Below are 17,391 nucleotides of genomic sequence, written 5' to 3'. Positions count from 1 at the left end.
CTTTCTTTCTTCCTTCCTTCCTTCCTTCCTTCCTTCCTTCCTTCCTTCCTTCCTTCCTTCCTTCCTTCCTTCCTTCCTCTCCCTTCTCTCTCTCTCCCTCTCTTTTCTCTCTCTCCCTTTCTCTCTTTCTTTTTTCCATTCCTTCCATCTATCTCATCTGTATGATCTAGTTTTTCTATCATTTAAGTCTGTCTATTTGATCTTCCTATATATCACACATGTACAAATACACATATACATATATACATGCACATATTTAATTGTTATATTTCAATATCATTGGTTTCCTTTGTATTCTTTAAGATTTTATATGTTTAAAAATATTCCAAGATTGGGTCCATATGCTTCACCAGACTGCCAAAAGAGTCCATGGTAAAAAAAAGTTATTAAAACTCCTTGCTCTAATCCAAATCTCCCATTTGACAGATGTGGAAACAGAGATTCAGAAGGGAAAATCGCTAGCTCTAGATGGTACAAGTCTTAAGTGCTTGACATATTCTGGATTCTAGATTTTCTGACCCCCAGTTGTGTATTTTCCACACTTAGGATAGGCTTATCAGTTCTTTTATCACATTTCACTTTCTGACCAAAAACTCAGTGACTTTGTTTCTCTCTGAAATAAATTTAAAATGTGAGAAAATTTGGCAGGCTTTCCCATTGTCACAGAATTTCAAAGCTGGAAGTGACCTCAGTGGTCATATATCTCAATGCATACCAGTAAAAGAATTCTCATAACACAAATCTTACAAATGGCCACCTAGCTTTTGCTTGAAGATCTCCAGTGAGGGGGAGTCTAGTACTTTCTGAAATAGCCTAAAACATTTTGTTGTTAAGTAGTGTCTGACTCTGTGAACCTGTGGACTATAGCACATCAATGTTCTTCTAAGGGTTTTCTTGCCAAAGATACTGGAATGGTTTGCTATTTCCTTCTCTAGTGGATTAAGGCAAACAGAGGTTAAATGACTTGTTCAGGCTTACAGAGTCACAGTGAGGCCACATGTGAACTCAGGTCTTCTTGACTCTAGGTCCAGTGTTCCATTTATTGAGCCATCTAGCTACCTATAGCTCTAATTATTAGAAATATTTTCATTACATCAAGCCTAAATAAGCTTTGCCTCTGGAAGGAAAATTTAGTGAGTACAAATTGTATTTTCTCAAGTAGGGTATTCTCATTACTCTGGATAGTTTTCCCATGCACCCTCCTTGCCCCCATTTACCTGCAGTTTAAACTCAAGGTAGGCTGTGCTTATTCCTTGGCAATTTTCCTCTCTATCCTCTCCAGTACCATATCCCCAATCCAAGAACTTGCCACAGTTGAAAAATTTATGAAGCATACACTCTTCTAATCATTTGCCTATGTGGACAACTGTTCAAATTCTTAAAGACAGTTGTCATATCCTTTGTATCTGAGGATAAATTTTTTTCCAGTTATAATAAAAATTATTATTGGAGACTTTATATTAAATTTATTTTATTCATTTGTGAAATATAATTTTTTTTGTGAAAGAGAGAGAAAAGATTACTACCATAATGTTCCGGCCATACTTCTTCAGGTCCCGTATTCCCAACTGGCCCTGGCACATGGTCAGGCAAGATAAATTAAGGCCAGAAAGAGAGAGCTTGAACTCAGGAAAGATTCCAAGCAAAAATGACCTCAAGTTCCAGCTTACCCAGGCTCTTAAATGGCCAATGACATTATACATACTCAGCTTTCTGATTAGGCAGTCTGGGTCATGTGTTCTGATATCCAGGTATGTAACCATGCCACACCAGTAGCTGTGTCAGGGGCTTTTGCCAGTCCACTCAGGAAGTTAGGGCTTCAGTTGGCCATGGGGTCTCTCCCATTCACTTGACTTGTTCTTTCTTAATGTGCATATGCTGGGTAATAGCTTATATTTTTATATTCATTTCACATACAGGGAGACGTTTAGGAAATATTGAGAGAATTTTCATTTTCTTCATCTTTTCAGAAGAGCAGGAACTTCACTTTTAGAAATAAGTCAGAAGTTCATTATTGACTCCTCAACACAGCTATGTTTTATATAATTGTTTTATTTTTTATTTAAATGCTTCAATATGATTTGATGCAAAGAGACACACTGTTATCATTAGAGCTCCCCAAATGAACAAATTCATGAACAAAGAATCTTGTGCTCAGAAAGTCCAGAAAGAATCACTGACTAATTCATAATGAGAAAAGTCTTTTTCCCCTCTTGGAATCTAGTCTTTCTAATGATATATTGATTGGGCAAGTAAAAGTTCCCAATTGAGTTATATGGATGGGGAAAGCAGCACGAAATTATTATTGCTTCCTGAGGTAATTTGAAAGATTGTTCTCTTTCTACTTAACAATGGAAAAAGAATCTGGTTAGTTACATTTTGTTTGCTTGCTATTTCTGACCAGCTTTTGCCTTCTTATACCCAGCTGTTGGTGCCAATAAGAGACCCTCCACACCCAGGTCATTTAAAGGAATGGAGAGGGAATTTTTAGCTGACTGGACTATCAGCACCCTGACTTCCTGTAAATACTTTTCCTCCTTCCTATTCCTTTGATTTTCTTGGGTGTGGAAAGGGGAAACAATTAACTAAAAGGACCTTTTCAATGCCAACGAATTCCTGGATTTCCTATCCCTCTTCATTGCACCAACCTCCAGTCACAAACACCCATACGTTTTCAGAAGAAGGATCTTCAGTTAGCTGCTCTCTCTTCTTTACTTCCAAGTGGCTACAGTGATGGGAATTTCTGAACCCTTTAAGATCACATACCAAGAGCTACCTGCCACTAACTCCAAGTAAATTTCATGTTTGTCACTTGAAGTGGAGAGCTCAATGCAGCATGTGGAACAGTATAAAGACAATTGTGAATGCAAAACTTGATAATTATTTAAAATTAATCATCATATTCTTAGAGGTAGTTCACTCAGTGGACAGAGCTCTGAGATTAGAAGTCAGGAAGGCTTGAGTTCAAATCCAGCCTCAGACACTTATTAGCTGTGTGATCATGAGCAAGTCACTTAATCTTTGTTTGCCTAATTCCTTGGAGAAGGAAATGACAAGCTACTCTAGTGACCTGCCTAGAAAATTCCATACAGGGTCATGAATACAGACACAAACAAGAAGAACACATTCATAACAAGGGCAGAACATGAAAAATTCTCATTCTTCCCTTTCCTTCTTTTTCCTCTTCCTCCTTTTCTATTCCCTGACTCATTCTTTAGTCCTTCCTAGCCTTCCATTTCTAACCCTGTGATATTACATGCTCTGACCATGGTGCTGAAGATTAGGAGGCTAAGGCCTCCTAATTTTACAAGGCAAGTTAGAGGTGTTAGAGTGAGAAAGGCAAGGGTGAATGAAAGTTACTGAGGACACCGTCTAGGAAAATCTTGTTGGGTAAGGTCTTCATTATTTTAAGGTCTTAATAAGAATGGGAGGTCAAGGATCTTAGTGGTCTTTTCAATCAGAGAAAGAATCCACAACTTTGCCTTCCAATGACCCAAAAGACTTTTCTAGCCTTCTAAGCTATTTTCCATATGTGCAAGTGTGAGGGCCTTACCCCCAAACTCCTCCCTATTCATACCTAATCATATTTTGATGTATGCCTCCACTAAAGACTCAATCCTTGATGAAATATTGGCTTATCTAGTCATGGTGATGAACTTCTAGAATAAAAAGTAACAGCATAGGTAAGCCATACATCTGGAAGCACATATGCATGTTGGGGACAATGTGAGTCATTTAGACAACAGAGTATGATTGATGGCTTATATGATGACTTTAATAATAGTTTTACTGTGGTATAAAGCTGTCCCCACTGCACAAAAGTAAAGACAAAAGCATTCAGAATGCACCCTCCAAAATTTTAAGAGGTTTAAGGGAGGCACATGGAATCTGCCTAAAAGAGACAGCCCCACTAAAGCCAAAGTCTGATTATGCTGCTTATCCTGTTTTTCTACAGGGATAGGGACTAGACCTGTGATTTTATAGTCAGAAAGAATTCCCAGATGAAGAAATTCCTTCTCCCAGTGGTTGTCATGTTCTCTGAAACTTATAATCTTAGAGAATTTCCTAGAATAATGAAATATTGTAACTTGCCCAAGATTATAAGCCAGTATGTGTTAGAGGTGGCATTCGAACCTAGGTGGCATTCGAACAGAAGGCCAGGTCTCACTATTCCACATTAACTCTTATCTTGGAACCATGGAGAGGACTTGAAAACTATAGACCAGGGGTCGGCAACATATGGCTCTTTTGAGGGCCAGATATGGCTCAAGCTGCAAGAGCCATAAAGTCATCCATGGCACAGTAACTAACAGTTTACGCATGATATCGTGCATGCATCACGTGATACGTTACGTGATTCTTTCTGTACCGTGACTATCTTCTAAGATAGAAGCTCCCTCACTGATATTGCCACACGAGACAAATCCTGGTCTTCAGTTCGGCTTGGTAGGTGTGCTGTGTGTTCCTCCTTCTGCCCTCCTTTTACTCTTTCCACACCTATTACTGACATCTTGGGGTTCTGTATAGTGATTGATTGCTTTTGTCTACATTCTCTACCCCTCTGCCTCTGATTTACATGGCTTTATCTCAGTGAATTCATGGGGTCTGCACTCCCTATTTGTGGGATTGTTATTGTTTTTAACTTTTCTACCTGCTCTTAAAGGAGAACTATAGTCAGATAACATCTTTACATATGCTTCATTAGTGAGAAGCATTTCTCCCCAGTAGTTGTTTCATTTGATACAGAATGATTGAGTAGGCAGCACTGATAAACACCTGTACCAGGAAATGTGTGTGATGTGTCCTGGCCAGTTTTCCATGAAAAGATACCCTCCTCCCCCACTACTTACTAATGCCTGCACACAAGTCATGTTATTTTCTGTAATTTCCTGATCTCCTACTTAATTTATGTGACCAAATGGCTTAACCAGCAGGCCGGCAGCTTTTTCTTCTCCTGTTGCCTGACTTGAGAGAGGGAGAGGAAAAAGTATTCTTCGCTGAATTTTTCTCTCTTTATTTCACCAATTTTCTTAGTGTAAAGGAGTTTTATATATATGTGTGCAGTTATATCAGTACTATAGTGCCCCATTAAGTCTTGTTTTTTGATTAATAATCAAAATAATTTTGATTAATAATCAGCAAAACCATGCAGCACAAGAAGTCACATTAATGTACTTTATTCATCATTGGTTAGCACATAATAACGTTATTAAAATAGTTCAGAGACTTATTGTACTTTAAAAGTGTCGTTCTTACATAAAATGCACATATTTACTTGTATTCAGTGTTAAACATAATGTAAGAATCTCACGAAATTACATTTTAAAAAATGTGGTGTTTATGGCTCTCACGGCCAAAAATGTTGCAGACCCCTGCTATAGAGGAACTGAGACCAGTAGTATCTCCCATGCCAGGACTGGATGGTCTCAATATTGTGTTGTTTGGGAATGAATCACAAAGTAAACTCCATACAAAGTTAAATACAAGGATAAGACCAATAGTCAGCAAACACACAAAGGAAAGTTGAAAAGAACTTTGAAGAGATATTGACTGTCTTTTTACCCTGATAAGTCAGGTAACACCGGATGATACCTTCAAGGTAATTTTAGAGTCCCTTCTCCAAATCACCTTCACTTTCCTCAGGGATTCCCCAAAATCTGAAAATTGTGCCACATGGTTCATTTCACAAAACAGGCTGGACTCTAGATTAATTTGACCTACATATTTTCCCTAAAATTATTGAGAGAATATAACTTTTAAATTAGTATAATACTTCAAAAATTCTTTATTTTCAGCATTGCAGATTCTTCTGTTGCCAACTTAAATCCAAATTTTCTTCATGCTCTTGTAGATAGTTTCATGAATTATTATTGCTCCCAAAACAGTCATCTAGTTGCCAGTAATGCATTTTTTCAATTTTAGCCAAGTTGGTCCTCCATCACCATCTTTTGTTGGACAAATAGTGGTAGTCTTTCCAAATTGTTAGGACCTTCCAGGGCTTATGCTATAATGGTGTAGCCTTCAAGACTACAGAGTCACTTTCATCATGAGGGGCATCTTCCTAAGCTTTTTTGGAATTTTTTTTATTACAAAGAATTAATCTTGTTTTGTTTGAGGATTTTTATTCTGGTGAATGCTACACCATCCTAAGAGATAATTAGAAAAACCTCTTTAATGTCATCAAGTCAAGGTAAAGAATTACTGGTCTAGATGTCTATTCCTATGGTTCTTTCTCTAAAAACCAAAGAATGGCAGTGATGTGTCTTTTCATAATATCTGACTGAAAGCCAAATCATGTGACTGAGTTAACAAATATATAGAAGGATGGGATGTCAGGAGGTCATCTCGCTTGGCCAGACAAGTATAGAGCTTGTAGATAGTTCTATACTTAAATTACTCTGCTCACTCTCTCCTCAAGGGAAAATGTCAACTTTCTGTCCACAGGGAAAATATATCAGGGAAAGTAGCAAGGTAAAGAAGGAATAAAAATGCCCTGAGAAATGTTAGAAATGATTATTTCTTCAACTAGGGGAAAGAAGCTGAAAAGGACTTCTAAATACTTTTCAATCCTTCTGCTCAGTTGAGAATACATTTTCTATAGCTATTAAAGAATGATGGTGGTAGTGTACTATAATTAGCCCTACCTAATGATGAAACTTTAAAACCTGTCATACTTTATTTATTTATTTATTTATTTATTTATTTTTTAAATTTTAAACCCTTAACTTCTGTGTATTGATTTATAGGTGGAAGATTGGTAAGGGTAGGCAATGGGGGTCAAGTGACTTGCCCAGGGTCACACAGCTGGGAAGTGTCTGAGGTCGGATTTGAACCTAGGACCTCCTGTCTCTAGGCCTGGCTCTCAATCCACTGAGCTACCCAGCTGCCCCTGTCATACTTTATTTTAAAAGCAGATTGGCTAATCAATTCTTAGCTTGCCTTAAAATAATTTCATTTTTCAATATGTAGAAGAATCAATGAAACTAATTACCATTCCCAACTAGTAAAGATCCTGACTGAACAAAAAGGAGGAACTGTCTGTCAAAGTAGAAATGATGTGAACCTTAGGAACAAGCCACTTCAGTCACTTGTGATAGATAAGGAGAATGAAAGCCAAGCACAGGCAGAGGGATGCATATTCAAGATCTAGGGAAAGTGAATATAAAAGAGTTCAGAAGAAAAATAGGTAGGGTTCTATAATATAAAATTCCACAGACTAAGCAGAAGAGATATGGTTTGCTCTTTAGAGTTAAATTCTGATCACATAAACACAAAATATTTTAATGAGGAAGAAAAAAGGAGAGACTGTCTAAAAAGATCAATATCAATCAATGAATGAATAATAGCAGTAAAATGGGAAACTAAATGATACACCCAGATTTTTCAAAAAGAAATGAAAATGTGGTCAAGTAATTTAGAAAAAATTATAAAAGAATGACACAGTACTATAAGAATAGTGTCAGGAAAGTAAGAGCTGAAAATGAGTTAAAGTCAAAAATAAATTCTGAGGTTTTTTTAAAAAGAGTATTTTTATTTTCCCTTAAGGGAAAGATTAAATAAAAGATAGGAACATTGAATAGGGGTAGATGGATTGCTGAACCACTTAATTCCTATTTTGCTTACCTATTCTCTGTCAAGGAGAAAGATATCTGACCTGTGGGTATGTTTCTTGGATATAATTCCTCTGATTGCTCCTTCTTAGAATATCTTGCTTTTTTTCAAACCTGATCTCAAGGGTAACCTTCCATATGAATACTATTTAGATTATGCCAGCTACTAGTGCTCTCTTTCCCTTAATTGCAGTATGTTTTACTTTGCCTATTTCTATAGATATGCATGTTATCTGACTTTTCAAAATGTAAGTTACTTAAGAATAGAGATTGTTCCATTTTTGCTTTTGTATTTTCAGCACCTAATACTGACATTCAGCCTGGGGTAGAGAAGGTTTATGAGGGATATGAGAGCTATCTTCAAATATCTGAAAGATTATCTTGTGGAAGAGGAATCTGACTGCCTCCATTGGACCTCAGGATATAGAATGTTTGCAGAAGATGGACTTTTCCTTGATATAAGAATAAACTTCTGATTTAGAACTGTCCAGAAATAGAATGGGATGTGTTGAGAAGTATTGAGTTCTTTATCTCAAAAGTCTAGATGACCATTTATTAAGGGTATTGTAGAGGGGTTTCCTACTAAGGTATAAGTTAGATGAGATCATTTCTGAATAATTTCAACCTACATACAAAGGTGTCTTTTCTTAGGCATGTGTTGAGACTAAATTTGGCCTGAAGGCAAAGTGTCTTTTCCAGATCTTTGTAATACTTCCTTCTATTGATTATCTCCTATTTATTTGGTCTATATCTTTTTTATATGTAGTTGTTTGTGCTCTCTCCCCTATTAGATTTTAAACTTCTTGACAGCAGGGACTGTTTTGACTCTTTACAACCCTAGAACTTAGTATAATGCCTGAAATATAGTCAGCACTTAAATACTTATTGATTTGACAGAACAAGAAGAACAAGGATACTCATAATGTGATTTGGAAGAAAATGTGATTCAGAAGAGCTCAAAGTTTTCTTGCCCATCTATGTTCTTCTAGTAACCTGCTTCCACTCATTTTTCTTAATGCTTTGGAGAAAGATTAGACATTAGAGAGACAATATTGTCTACAGTTTTGTTGGCTTATTGCCATAGGGAGTTCTTTATTTTACATATAGAGAGTGGACAAAGAGAAGAATAGATATATCTAGCAGTGTACAATCTTAGTAGTATAGCAGAAATGAGAGGAGGCTATAAATGATCCAGAGATCCTAGCAAGTATTCTATCACATACAATTACAGTTTGGAAGCTGACATGATATAATTATGCTTATTACAAAGATGGGAGGGAAGTCATTGATCAATAATGGATTTTACCTAGGAATAAAAAGGATTGTTATCTATGCTTATGCAATGCTGACACCAAGAAGCATATTTCTAGTTCTGTTTATTTTAGACCATTAGCACTTAGACGACTGTGAGGAGAAATAGTCTTAGTGTCTTAGAAATTCTTGAAAGCTAGCCTTTTTTTTTTTTTTTTTTTTTTTTAGGCATAAGTCACACCCTAAGCAACCTAGTAAATTATGGGGTGGAGAAAATGAAAAAGGGGAAAAATTGAATATACAAAATACTTCTAGCTACTAATTAATCATTACTCAATCACTCTGTGGAATAACTCATTTGTTTCCTGTTACCTTTTATTACAGATCCACCAACTAGTGTTTAGTAGTGTGAAGTAAAATACCTCCAACCTGAGGCATCTTCTGGCATCCCCTGGTGCCATCATGAGTGACATTGGTGGACAGAGAGAGTCTTCTCTATCTCCAGCTGCTGGAGTGGAGAGGATCATTAAATCCCAGATGGAGGATGATAAGCTGAAGTGACTAAGCACAGCATCCAGTTTGTGTCTTGTGGAATGGCAGATGGTGGTTTGATGGTGGAAAGATTGAGACACTACAATAAACATTTTGAATGGAGACTAAAAGTGAGATGTTGATATAGCTAAAGCTTTGTTCTCTATTTTGTCTCTTCAAGCTTCTGAGAAGGAGTATATAGCTGGAAGAGGCTGAAGCTTTTGACTATTAATGTTTCTTGAGATTGACTAAAGGACAATGATATATAATTTCTCTCCCCTTTCCACCATTCCATCAGTTGGCAGGCATTTCCTATATGATTTTCATTTCTTTCTTTTTTTTTTTTTAAACCCTTGTACTTTGGTGTATTGTCTCATAGGTGGAAGATTGGTAAGGGTGGGCAATGGGGGTCAAGTGACTTGCCCAGGGTCACACAGCTGGGAAGTGGCTGAGGCCGGGTTCGAACCTAGGACCTCCTGTCTCTAGGCCTGACTCTCACTCCACTGAGCTACCCAGCTGCCCTGATTTTCATTTCTTAATGCCATTTCTTGTTTCTGATTTTTTAAAAATAGAAAACTATGACTAAACATGACTATTCTAAGATTTGTATCTATTATTGATTTTATATAATAAGAAACAATAGAGGAAGACAGTGAACAGACTGAAATATACAAAACTAAACAAGACAGAGATTTACACCTCGGGTCTAAATCTAGGGTTTCATCATGGGTTTGGAGGGGTCTGAATTATAATCATGAAAGAATTTGATGGTTTGGCATTTATTCATTTATTTATTCATTCATTCATTCATCTATTCACTTATTCATACATTTATTTGTTTATTTTTAAGACCTTTACTTTCCATCTTAAAATCAATTCTATGTTTTGGTTCCAAGGCAGATGAGTGGTAAGGCTAAGCAATAGAAGTTAAGTGACTTGCCCAAGGTCAAGGAAATGTCTGAGGCTAAATTTGAATCCAGGGCCTCCTGTCTCTAGGCTTGACTCTGAATCAATTAAGCCACTTATCTGCCCCTGTTTTGGCATTTATTAATAAATAATAGTGTTGAATCCTATGAGTTGGGGCCATTGACTTGAGGCTATTGAGTCATCTGTAAAGAGATGGTGAGGTAGCTAAGAATGCTTTTTCTCCAATAGCCTGTAGATAGAATTTACTCTTCTTTTTCTATTCTCCTAGGCAACTGAAAGCCTTCTTGCAATTCCAGAATAATAGCCCTTGAGGCTTATTGTGGGAGGAGTTAGGGAGAAAAGGGTTAGGGGTGAAGGAGAAAATGAGTGCCTCCTCCTTTTGTTTTCTTTGCCAGCCCATCAGATATTGCTACCTAGTAGTTATATATTAAAGTGAATTTCCATGTATTTTAGTGTTTTACTATATACACTGTGGTCATTGAGATCATAGAACAATTGGAGTTTTAGAGTGCTATGTGCTTACCATTGAGTTGGACACTGGTCTATTGATGGGTAAGCTTCCACTCCCCTTCCTGATACTTTCCAATATATAATCCAATATAGAATTGTCTTGATGTACCTCTTTTTTTTTTGAGTGTATGAAAGGCAGTACAACCTTTGTTTATTTAAGAGGTTTTTGAGAGACAAAAGCCATTTAAAAGGTTCTCAGAAAGTTCTCCTGGTATTATCCATTATGATTCCAAGACCTGGATCATTCTATTCCTAGCCCATCTCCTGCAATACCTTCTCCACAGATAGATAAAATGATAGCTCACCGTGGGCCAGGCACTGTACTAAGGATTAGGAATATAAATATAAGAAAATGATAAGACACAAAAAGATATGCTGGAAAGGGTGGTAGTAATGGATTCTCGAATGGGATCAGACTTGTTTTGTTTTTCTAGCTTGTCTTAGCAAATATTAGGCACTGACTAGCTACTCACGTATTTGTGGAATTGAATGATTGAGAAGTTTATTGTACTTGGAATTGGATCCAATATTTAAATGGGATATCTGAAGAGGGAAATAGAGATGTAGGAAAAGTTAAAATGAGCATGGTGGAAGATGCTTGAAATGTGATGAACCAGAGGTTAAAGAGTGCCTTGGAATTATAAAATTCATTTGAATACATTAGAAAAATTTTGAGAGCTGAAGGGAAGCTTTGATGGTTGCAAGGGCACTTCAGGTGACTTTTTTGTAATAGGAGAGTGATTCTTTTTCTCATCTCTAAAACTTTATTTCCTCCTTTTCCAAGAGGAAAGTGAGACTAGAAATCAGAAGAAGTGATAGAGATAGGCCATGGAATGGGATTTAGAGCTCAAAGGAATCTTAGATAACTTTAACAGATGAGGAAATTAAAACCTATGAAAATAAGGAACTTGTCAAAGGTTATATAGTAAGTAGGAAGATTTGAATTTGGACCCATGCCTGACTCTAGAACTTTTACTTAACTGTAACTCACCACTGTCCCCAAACTAATATCTAATGGCTGTCATGGAGAGGCTCCACAGTCTTCAAGTGTCCTTGAAAGGCCTTGATGAGATACCTTTGAATTTTTCTGTGATATTTGAAAGTTTCCTATGATAAGACATATATAGAAAGATTCTACTTGTGTCCTGCTGAACTGTATTTCAGGAGAACAACTTTATCCGCATCATACTTAAGTAACAGATAAAAGTTTGAATAGTTTAGTAGTTAGAAAAGGACTACTTGATAAGCTTTGAGACCCCAAATTTTTTAGAGGTCACACACTAGGCACTGGAAACATACCTTGGAGAGCATCAAGGAGGAGGCTTAGAGAAAACAAAACAAATCCATCCCATTATTTAACTAGGGACTGATGGAAAACAAATGGGACTCTGACAGGGTAAATGAGACTGGAACTCTGAATTATTCATTTTTGTTTACATCTTCAGAACAGGCTGCTGAAGGCATGCTTATTTAGCAGACGGATGATAGAACTAGACTTGGGTTAGACAGAAGGGAGGAAAATGAGTTTTGGGTTCTGAATTATTCAGCTTTCTTTATATTCATATGTTTTGGTGGTTGATTTTGTAATTGTTTTTCTATTAATTCATAGTTCATAGAAGTGGAAACAGTAAAAGGAAGGCTAGATAATAGTATGAATCAACAAAATGGAAACAGAATGTTGTAATAGAGTATTGTGATGCATTTAATTGTTAAGTATTTTTTCATAATTTCTATAAAAGCACATAAGAATTAATTAGATGATAGCTTCTAGTGTTATTTGTCTCAACCTAAGAAAAATAAGTCATAAGAATAGCTCATGATAAAATAGGGACTAGGAAGCAGAAATTGTTGGATATACCATTAACTCCTTAGGAGGAAGATCCCATAAAAATGCAAAGTGGTATTGTGGCAAAAATAATTAATAAAGATCATGATTATAACCATAAAAATATTTACTTGCTTATTCTAAGGTTCTGTTTTAACACTTATCTTCCTTTAATATCCTAGGAAACTCCTAGGGGCTTCATAGGTACAGACCTATAGGATAATAGTCTAAGAAGCAGCTTTCTATAGCAAGACATTGAATGTGGACAAATGGAAATGTATTGCAAAGGAAATAAAACAAAATGCATGCTTCATAAAACTCTTGAAAAAAAGTGAATTAGAGAGACCATAGTACCAAATTCTGGGGAACAGGAGCTTTTCTTTCTGGACGTAAGCTGAACGATACTCAAGTGGAAAGGATACTGGATGTACAGCCTGATTGTATATTTGGCAAGTCACGTAAGCCTATGGTAGCCCTGGTTTTCTAATCAATAAAATCTATCTATCAAAACAAAGAAAAACTGAGCAGAAAGCATTTAATTCTAATAATATATGTAATATCTCACACTGAGTTCCTTTCATCTTTTTTGAAAAGAGGTATATGAATTTCACATTTTGTTTTTTGGAAGCAAGATTATTTATTGTAATTCTCCCTAAGTTTAGTTGCTTTTTAGTGTTGTTTACATTTACATTATTGAAATCATTGTCCTTATTTTGGTCTTGCCTCTGTTTTCTTAACTTCATCACTTCATTCATGCTTTTATACATTTCTTTGAATTCCTCATTTGCTGTCTTTAACACTAGTAAAAAGTATCACATGCACAGACCCCAATTTGCTCAACCATTCCCCTGTTTAGTTACATTTTTTGTCTTTTAGCCCCAAAACCTAGCATAGTACCCAATACCTTTGTTGTTGTTATTCAGTTGTTTTCAGTCATCTCTGACTCTTCATGACCTCATTTGGGGTTTTCCTGGCAAAGACAATGAAGTAGTTTGATATTTCCTTCTCTACCTTATTTTAAAGATGAGGAAACTGAGGTAAACAGGGTTACGTGTCTTGCCCAGAGTCATACTGCTAGTGTCTGAACAAATTGTGGTCTATATATGTGTCAGCTTTATTACAATGCTAAAGACAAGAAATATGGAAACCAGAGAAATGTAGGAAATGAAGTGATAAAGTTAAGAAAGTAAAACCATGACCAAAATAAAGATGATGATCTCAGTATGAATATATTTAAAATTGAGAAAGAGTTAGAAAAGTAGTTTAGAATCCAAGAGTATGACAGTCTTTGATGGCAAAATTCTCTGGACTCAGAATCCCTAGCTTTGGTTGAGGCTTAGCTCATGTACCCTCTCCTTCAGGAAGCCTTTCCTGATCCTTTTTAATAGTAATAATGATAGCTAACATTTTCATAGCATTTAAAGCTGATATTTTTATAGCACTTGCTAATCTTATCTCATTTTATCCTCAAAGTAATCCTGGGAGGTAGGTACTATTACCCCATTTTACAGATGAGGAAAATGAGGCAGTTAGAGTGTCTGAGGTGGGATTCAAAGTCAGGTCTTCCTGATTTCAATCCAGGATTCCATTGCATCATCAAACTAGTTTCTTCACATAATTTTACATGTCTTTGCATGGGCTTACTCTTATGCTTTTTTCCATCTCTACCTCTTAGAATCTTAGAAAAAATTCAAGAATCAGCTCAAATGCTATTTTCTGCAAGAAACCTTTCCTGATTCTCACAACTATTAGTATCTTCCCCATTCTTATCTTCAAGATTACCTCATATTTACTTTAGCTATAGTAAATTATTTACATATTGTCTTCCTTTTTAGGATATAACCTTGAGGCAAGACTATATCACTTTTATTTTTGAATCCTCAAACACCCAGCATAGATGGGGCAGCAAGGTAGCTCAGTGAATAGAGTACCAGGAGGTGCTGGGTTTGAATCTGGTCTCAGACACGTCCTGGCTCTGTGACCCTGGCTGGGCAAGTCACTTAATCCCAATTGCCTAGCCATTACTACTCTTCTGCCTTGGAACTTATACTTAGTATTGATTTAAAGAAGGCAAGGGTTAAAAAAAATCAACAAATACCTAGCATAGTTATGTATGGCATAATGCCTAGCACATGGACATAATTTAATACTTGTTGGTTGATTGACCAGGAACTAGAGTCAAGGAACAGCAAGGAGTGGGACCATTATGGTATGGAACAAACTCAGGCATTGCCTTTCACTGACAAAAGTAAATTTTGTGGACTTTGTAGGTCTGTGGGAAGAGAAGTGGGTCCTCTGATAAGCCCAAGTATTTACCCTTTGCAGGCGGTGGGAAGAGAGGCTCAACCTCAGTATATTACTAAAAAGGTTGAGGACTGTTAGTACTAGGACTGATTGATCTCACTGTAGAAAAGAAATTTCCTACTTAATGTTGGAAGTTCTAATGCCCTTGGAGGAGAGGAGAAGGTGCTTACTCATGCTAATATAAACTTGAAGGACCATATAAATCCTTGGGGACTTTCAGCTCACTTGAGAAGGAAAGGGAATTCTTTTCATTATTTATGAACTGCATCTTTATTCCTTTGTGTTTATTGTGTTAAACAAAGTCTTTGTGAATGTATTATTAGTTTGACTTCTTGTATGAGAGCTGAAGGCCCTTCTCCCACCCCCAGCCTCATTTTTCCTCGATAGACACAAGCAATGGCTGATTTTCTTTTAGGATAAATTCTGAATGGAAGTAAAGCCAGTCAGTGTTCCTAGAGGAATCCCCAGAGCAGAGGGCATAAGTCAAAGAATATGATTGTTGAGGAACATGCATGGTTTAGCTGTTTAAACCTTTGGTGCTGGGACACTGAAAAGTGGTTAGACTTCTTAATAGGGTTACTTTAGGCTGTTTCTCTTGGCTTTTCAATTTCCTAATCTATGAGACAAGGGAATTGGACTAAAATGATCTCCAAGATTCTTTTCAGTTCTAATATTCTGTGATTTTGAGGGCAGCTGGGTGGCTCAGTGGACTGAGAGCCAGGCCTAGGAACAGAAGGTCTTGGGTTCAAAACTAGCCTCAGACACTTCCTAGCTGTGTGATCCTGGGCAAGTCACTTAATCTCCATTGCCTAGCCCTTACCACTCTTCTGCTTTGGAACCAATACACAGTATTGATTCTAAGATGGAAGGTAAGGGTTATAAAAATTAAAGTAAAATTTGATTTCTACTATTCTCTCTAGAACCATCTGTTTCTGAATAAACTTATGCTTTAGCTTCTCTGTAATTTAAAATGGCTAGATTATGGGATGCCTGACAACTCTGTAACTGGCCAACATTTAATTCTGTATGTTTTACTCTATTGTTTTTCTTTTAGTTGGTAGGCAAATTCTCTCTCTCTCTCTCTTTTTAACCTAACCTTCTGTCTTATAATCAATACTCAGGATCAGTTCCAAGGCAGAAGAGTAGTAAAGGCTAGGCAATTGGGATTAAGTGACTTGTCCAGGGTCACACAGTAAGTATCTGAGGTCAGATTTGAACCCAGGCACTCCTTTCTCTAGACCTGGCTCTCTATCTACTGAGCTACTTAGCTGCCACGGAAAATTCTCTTTAGAAAGCAAAACAAAACCCAATTTTAGCCTTGGAAGTACACACCTAGACCTGTGGTAGGGAGACAGAGGTGGCTGGTGCCTGGTTTTGGGGTTTTAGGTTTTGGGATATGATATGTATTGGAGAGAAAGAAGGAAAGATACTTTCCACACAGGCCGACTATTTCCAAGTGGGAATTATCTTTGCTTAGCACTAATTGCAAGTTGCAAAATGAATCCCTCTCTAAAAAGTTTTGATTTTTTAAGATCTTCACTCCAATATTTCTTACAACTTATGCTAACCTAAAGGAATGAATTCTGTATTTTGAAAACTAGATCAACTGTATATAGCTTTTTGATAACTTCTTGGAAAGTAGTTTGAAAAAAATTGTGATAGTAGGACCATAGGGTATAGTGCTAGAAAGAACCATTTTCCCCTCCTCTTTCTTTTTCCCATAATCCAATATCCTCATTTTATAGAGAAGGAAATTGAGGTCAAGAGAGGCAGAAAGGGTTTTGCCAAGGTCACATATAGCAGTGAGTAGAAAAGGCAGACTTTAAAACAAGATCCTTTTTCTAGAAATCTATCTAGGCTTCTTTCGATTATATGATACTACACTTGATCTTAGCCAAAAGGCCAAGAAGCTCTTTCGATTATATGAGAGTGGCTCGAGCAACCAAAACTCATCAGAGAGATTACTATCTAAGAGGTTACAGGAATAATAGTTATAAAAAACTTAGCTTGGAAGCTTGAACAAATTCATTTATTAGCATTTTGCATTTATTCTGAAATTTACTGTATTAGCAGTATCAATAGATGGCAATATAGCTGCCAACTTAGGAGGCAGCATACATTGGTGGAAAATAGGTCAAATTTGGGAGTCTAGAAGTTCAGCTTTCAAGGCCTGCTTGTGACACCTATATGTTTCCTATATGTTTAAGATCATAGGATAATTACTTAAACTCTCAGTAGACTGGGTAATTGTAAAGACAGTAAATTACAGAGGAGTTACCAGTCTGTGCCATTCCCAATTTGCTAATTCTTTTTGTTAAAAAAAAAAAACAAACAAACCTAACATGAATAACTATCAGCTTCCTGTTCAATATAACAGACTGAACAATTTGATTGAGATTCAACACATTTTCCACAGCATGTTCCAAGGCACAG

At 36.6% G+C, this 17,391-nt stretch overlaps 1 pseudogene; it reads right to left on the bottom strand.

Annotated features, from left to right (window-relative positions):
- Nucleotides 1–16,733: 16,733 nt before the first annotated feature.
- LOC123238558 lies at nt 16,734–16,872 on the bottom strand (annotated as a pseudogene).
- Nucleotides 16,873–17,391: the final 519 nt, after the last annotated feature.

The sequence above is a fragment of the Gracilinanus agilis genome, chromosome 2 (genome assembly GCF_016433145.1).
Source record: "Gracilinanus agilis isolate LMUSP501 chromosome 2, AgileGrace, whole genome shotgun sequence".
NCBI lineage: Eukaryota > Metazoa > Chordata > Mammalia > Didelphimorphia > Didelphidae > Gracilinanus > Gracilinanus agilis.
Note: the sequence above shows the minus strand (reverse complement) of the source record. Positions and strands in the feature narration are given on the sequence as shown.